Source organism: Triticum urartu, chromosome 1A (genome assembly GCF_056163025.1).
Source record: "Triticum urartu cultivar PI428250 chromosome 1A, HENAU_Tu73, whole genome shotgun sequence".
Classification (NCBI taxonomy): Eukaryota; Viridiplantae; Streptophyta; class Magnoliopsida; order Poales; family Poaceae; genus Triticum; species Triticum urartu.
The window spans coordinates 505,948,763-505,955,380 of NC_141873.1; the positions used below are offsets into that span (position 1 = coordinate 505,948,763).

The following is a 6,618-nucleotide window of genomic DNA, read 5'->3' on the forward strand; positions in this document are numbered from 1 at the left end:
ACACACCATTTACGCGGCTAGTTGGCTGTTAGTTATGCTGAGGTTTGGTTAGGACACTAGGGGTTATGTGCTCTGACTGGTGGGGTCCACCTATGGCCATGTAGTCAAGAGTCAACCGTCCACGACTCGACCGGTGACTGTGTGACCGTGCTCGACTCGCCCGTGCTGGAGGGGCCCATGCTGGACTGGGCGAGCGGCGCTGCCGTAAGCATCTTCTCCGGCAGCGGTTTCTTCTCCGCGGTGGTGGAGCGCATTTCTCGGCAGCAGTAGAGCTATTGCGAGGTGAGCCCGAAACCCTAGTCCCACTCCCCACAATTTTGGGGGGTCGTGGCCTCATGCTGCCCTCTGTTTCTTGGCGATTTAGAATCAGGCTCCATTGGATCCGGGGGTTGTTTCTTCTCTGCGGCCCGGTGGCGGAGCGCCTTTCTCTGCAGCGGCTATTGCGACTGAGTATTTTCCAAACACTACTCCCATTCCACTGAATTTTGGATAAATCTGTAGCCTCATGCAGCCCCTGTTTCTTGGCGTTTTAGAATCTTGATTGGATAGGAGATGGAGCGAGGGCTGGACGAGATGGAGCGAGGAGCCAGTGCTTCAAATCGGTAATGCCACCCTCTTTTCTTGGCGATTTAGAATCGAACTCGATTTGGTAGTGACTGCGGCCGCTGCCTGCCATTGACAAAACAGGGGAGGTTCAGGTTTTGCCACCACATTCGCAAATATAGTGGAAATTTTTTCCCTGTAAAGCCAAGCTCAGTGATGGCAGTGTCCAAGACATTGATAGAGATACCACTGTGAGGTTGGATGTCAAATTTGCAGATGTTGATCCCCAGGAATTGGAGAGCATGAAGGAGAAGGGCGTGGGCAATTTGGTGGAGAGAATTTGGGAGAGTATTGTTTGGGGTCCAGAACAAGAGGTATCTCTGCAACATTTCGATAACTATAATGGTGAATATGTGAGAATTAAAGATGGAGAATCCATGGTTGCTGAAATTGATCAGCAAGAAGGGTGGGCAAGCAAACAAGTAACATTTTATGTAGAGCTAATTGATCTGCAAACTCATTCCAGAGTTGGTTATGTGCAATCAAAGATGGCTGCACAGATGGAAGATGATGAGTAGGTTTCACAAAAGAAGATGTTGGCATTGTTGACTGAACCGACTGTAGTAGCTGAAGATACAGGGATTGATGCAGATGGAGAGGAGGGAACCCATGGTGCTAGGAAGATTGTTGTTTACTGGAATGTAGTAGAGTTGAATGAAAAACAGATTTGGTCATTACACCAATATCTGACATTGATATGGCCGAAATGTTTGGCATTCAAGTTGATGACAAAGATAAGGAGAAGGATGACAGTTCTTCGCCTGCTGAAGGTAACACAGGCCCTAGAAATGCAAATGAGGATGAAGAACAACTGATGAGAGAGGCTGCAGATGATGTGGATGATGCAGATGATAATGAGCTGGTTTGTTTGTATGACAAAGAGAACCCAGTTATTGAGGTGGGAAAGTTGTGGCCAAGCATGAAGGAGTTTAGGATGTCTTTTAGGACCTATGCAGTGAAAAAAGAGTTTGATGCCAAGACTATGTGGACTGATCGAAAGAAATTTTATGCTCGGTGCAAAGGTTATGATGGTGGTGGCAATCCTTGCAAATGGTACTTGTCTGCCAGACTACAACCTGATGGAAGTATAATAAGGGTAAATCAAATAGCACACCAGCATACATGTATGACCACTTCACAGAGAGTTTCAAAGATGACATCACAGCTTTGGGTTATAGAGAAGATTACTCATATTTTAGCCAAGACTCCAAACACTACTGCAAAGAGGCTTAAAGTTGACTTGGAGAAGCTATACCCCATCCAGCTGCATTATACCACAGTGTGGAAAGCAAAACAAAGGGCCATGAAATCATTGTATGGTGACTGGGCAAATACATTTAGGATGTTGTATAGTTTTAAAGTAGAGGTGGAGAAGAGGTCACCTGGGAGTGTGGTGGAGATAGATACAGAGGTAATAGAGGATGGCAAGGTTTTATTCAGCAAGTTTTTTATGTGTTTGAAGCCTTGCATAGATGGATTCAAAGCAGGTTGTCGTCCATATTTGAGCATAGACTCATCTTTTTTGACTGGAAAGTGGAATGGTCAGTTGGCTGCATGCAATGCTCTAGATGGACACAACTGGATGTTCCCAATTGCAATAGGAATGTTTCAATCAGAGACAGAGGCATCATGGATATGGTTCATGATGCAACTGAAAAGATGCATAGGGCCAGTTTCTCCTTTGGCCATCCACACAGATGCATGTAAAGGGTTGGAAAATGCAGTAAAAATGTTTTCCCACATGCTGAGCAGAGGGAGTGCTTTGGACATATGTGGATGAATCTGATAAAAAAATTCAGAGGAGATGAATTTGGGCGCATGTGGCCAGCAGCAAGATCCTACACCAGACAGACACATTCCTATCACCTTGGTAAGATATTGGCATCATGTAGTGATAATGAATTTGCTTCATGGTTGAACACCCACCATTCTCTGTTGTGGTATAGATCAGGTTTTAATACTGCCATAAAATGTGATCATATCAATAACAACTTGGCAGAAAGTTTTAACAACAAAGTGAAGGATTTGAAAGACTTGCCTGTGCATGACATGGTGGACCAAATAAGGATCATGATCATGCGTTTGTGGGAGTCGAGAGGAAAAATTGCTAATATTTTGGAAGGGGACAAGCTTCCAGTAGTGGTACAACAGGTGGTCAACAGGAGTAGAAATCTTTCACATCTATCTGTTGAGAAATCTTCCTTGTAGGGTGTTGAACTTAGAGATACAAAGAGTGGCAAGAGGCATGTGGTAAATACTGAGTTGCATGAGTGCACTTGCCAAGAGTGGCAACACACTGGAAAACCATGTGAGCATTCCATACTTTTTTGTCATCTAAACCCAGGTTAAATATGCACCCATATTTGCATGAGTATTATTCAGTACAGAAATTCAAAGCTGCATATGCAAGTCCAATTCCTGCACTGACTGACCAATCTCAGTGGCCTGAGGTGGAAATAGAATTTACCTTGTGTCCCCCTGTCACTAGAAGAAAGTCTGGGAGGCCTAAACAGAGCAGATTCAAAGCTTGGTTTGAGAAAGGTGGTTGTAGTAAGAAGGGGAAAAGGAAAAGGAAAAGAATGATAAGCCCAAAAGGGCTCAAAAAGGTAACAAAAATAGGTGCAAGTTGTGTGAGGTACTTGGGCACATAATTGGTTCATCCAAGTGCATCTACACTCCTCAGAGGCCAAAGTATGTTTATGTTACTGTTTTTGCAAGTTTTTGATTTTGCTACTTGTTGTAGTATCTAACCAAGTCAAATGCTTTATTTTTTAGGAGGAAGCGTGCAGAAAAAGCCCCACCTCTTGTTGTTGAACAATGCTGGCCAGTGAAAAAAGCAAGACTCAATGGCTTTAGAAGGAAGAGCACTAAGCAGATAATGTTTGGTGACAAAGATATGGAGCTAACTGAAACTGTTACTGCTGAACATGAGCTAAGTGTTTCTTTTTTGGACGATGTGATGCATACTGAATCTGTTTTGCAGGCGCTAGGGCAATTTGAAAATGTTGCAGATGAAGCAACTGTTGTGTCGCCATGCGAATCTGCTGTGACAACTATGTTGCCATGTTTGGAGGTTGTGCTGCCAAGTGTTGAGTTGCAAACTGAAGTAGTTGAACAATGTGTGCCATTTACTCAATCTATAGAAGTGCAAACTGAAGAAGTGAGACATGCTCAGGTGCAAAAGTTGAGGGGGCCTAGTGGAGTTGGCAAGAAAACCAAGGGGCCAAAAAGCAAGAGCATCAGCATCAACAAACTATGCGTCGTGTAACCAAACGGTGCAAAAAAGGAGAAGAAATCGAGTGGTAGAAAGAAGCAAAAGAAATAGAGTCGAAATCATTCAAATTTGATGTGAAAACTTAAGTTTGTTGTCATTTGATGTGAAAACTTATGTTCTTTCATGTGAAAACTTATGTGCTATGATGTTGATTTGACTTGAAATAAAATTCAAATTTGAACCGACATTCAAATTTGAACCTATCTCCAATATTTTTTGAGTTCATTTGTTTGTTCTATGATGTTGCATCGTTTTATGTACTACTATGCACTTTAGTTCATAAATCCAACCCTTTTTGTGAAGTCCAACTCATAGTCACTGAAAACGTTGTCCAAACAGGCTCCAAAGTAAGGGAAAACGGCCCCATTTCTAAGCAAGTTTTTTTCGACCTTCTCAAAATCACCCAAAAAAGATTTTCTTAGCTTATATTATACCTATATAGGATCAATACGAAGTCTCACCTTTTTTTAATAAGTATTCATATTATTTAATTTATTTTTAAAAAACACCCTTTAATACAAAGTCAGCAATAAAACAAGTTTATAGTTTTTAAATGCAAAAATAACTTCAGATCCTCCTTAGTCACTCTAAAATGAAGCTAAGGTGATGTTTTTGATTTTTTTTGCATTTTCAAAACCTCAAACCCTCTTCTCACTCCTTTGAACTCTATGCAACCTGATACGTCTCCGTCGTATCTACTTTTCCAAACACTTTTGCCCTTGTTTTGGACTCTAACTTGTATGATTTGAATGGAACTAACCCGGACTGACGCTGTTTTCAGCAGAATTGCCATGGTGTTGTTTTATGTGCAGAAAACAAAAGTTCTCGGAATGACCTGAAACTCCACGGAATATCTTAGAATAAATAATAAAAAATCCTCGCCAAAGATGAAGACCAGGGGGCCCACACCCTGTCCACGAGGGTGGGGGCGCTCCCCTCCCCCCTGGGTGCGCCCCCCTACCTCGTGGGCCCCCTAGTGGCCCTCGAATGCCAACTCCAACTCCATATATTGGCTTTCGAGGAGAAAAAAATCAGAGAGAAAGTTTCATCGCGTTTTACGATACGGAGCCGCCGCCAAGCCCTAATCTCTCTCGGGAGGGCTGATCTGGAGTCTGTTCGGGGCTCCGGAGAGGGGGATTCGTCGCCGTCGTCATCATCAACCATCCTCCATCACCAATTTCATGATGCTCACCGCCGTGCGTGAGTAATTGCATCGTAGGCTTGCTGGCCGGTGATGGGTTGGATGAGATTTATCATGTAATCGAGTTAGTTTTGTTAGGGTTTGATCCCTAGTATCCACTATGTTCTGAGATTGATGTTGCTATGACTTTGCTATGCTTAATGCTTGTCACTAGGGCCCAAGTGCCATGATTTCAGATCTGAACCTATTATGTTTTCCTGAATATATGTGAGTTCTAGATCCTATCTTGCAAGTCTATAGTCACCTACTATGTGTTATGATTCGGCAACCCCGAAGTGACAATAATCGGGACCACTCCCGGTGATGACCATAGTTTGAGGAGTTCATGTATTCACTATGTGTTAATGCTTTGTTCCGGTTCTCTATTAAAAGGAGGCCTTAATATCCCTTAGTTTCCAATAGGACCCCGCTACCACGGGAGGGTAGGACAAAAGATGTCATGCAAGTTCTTTTCCATAAGCACGTATGACTATTTACGGAATACATGCCTACATTATATTGATGAACTAGAGCTAGTTCTGTGTCACCCTATGTTATGATTGTTACATGATGAACCACATCCGGCATAATTATCCATCATTGATCCGGTGCCTACGAGTTTTCCATATACTGGTTTACGCTTATTTACTTTTCCGTTGCTACTGTTACAATCACTACAAAAATACCAAAAACATTACTTTTGCTATCTTTACTTTGTTACCGTTATCACCACTATCATATTACTTTGCTACTAAACACTTTGTTGTAGATACTAAGTTTCCAGGTGTGGTTGAATTGACAACTCAGCTGCTAATACTTGAGAATATTCTTTGGCTCCCCTTGTGTCGAATCAAAAAAATTGGGTTGAATACTCTACCCTCGAAAACTGTTGCGATCCCCTATACTTGTGGGTTATCAAGACCTTTTTCTGGCGCCGTTGCCGGGGATCATAGCTCTATTCTTTGAGTCACTTGGGATTTATATCTGCTGGACACTATGAAGAACTTGAAAGACGCTAAGACAAAAATTTATCCCTCAACTACGAGGGGAGGTAAGGAACAGCCATCTAGCTCTGCACTTGATTCGCCTTCTGTTATGAGTAAGCTAGTGACACCTAAACCTACTACTGCTATGAATTCTGATATGTCGCATGTTATTGATGATGCCACTTCTGCTATGCATGATAATTATGATGAAACTACTTCTATGCTTGATACTACTGTGCCACTTGGTGAATTTCTAGATGAGCAAATTTCTAAGTCTAGAGAAAGAGAAATTAGTGAACCTGAACACGATGATGTTAGTGATGATGAACCTATGCCTGTTATTCCTGAGAGTTATCTTTTTAATAATGAATCTTATGAAGCTATTCTTGCTTGTCCGGATAAACCTGAACGTAAGAGGTTACTAATTAAGTGGAGTAAGGAATCTTTTAGAGGTAGGATGAGACCCGACCTTGCTTTTGCTACTTCACCTATATGTGTTCCTGATCAGGATTATTATGATATTACTGTTGATCCAGATATAATTACTTTGGTTGAATCTGATCCTTTTTATGGCT

At 42.1% G+C, this 6,618-nt stretch overlaps 1 pseudogene; it reads left to right on the plus strand.

Moving 5' to 3' along the window:
* Nucleotides 1-2,030: 2,030 nt before the first annotated feature.
* LOC147992009 (uncharacterized) lies at nucleotides 2,031-3,871 on the plus strand (annotated as a pseudogene).
* Nucleotides 3,872-6,618: the final 2,747 nt, after the last annotated feature.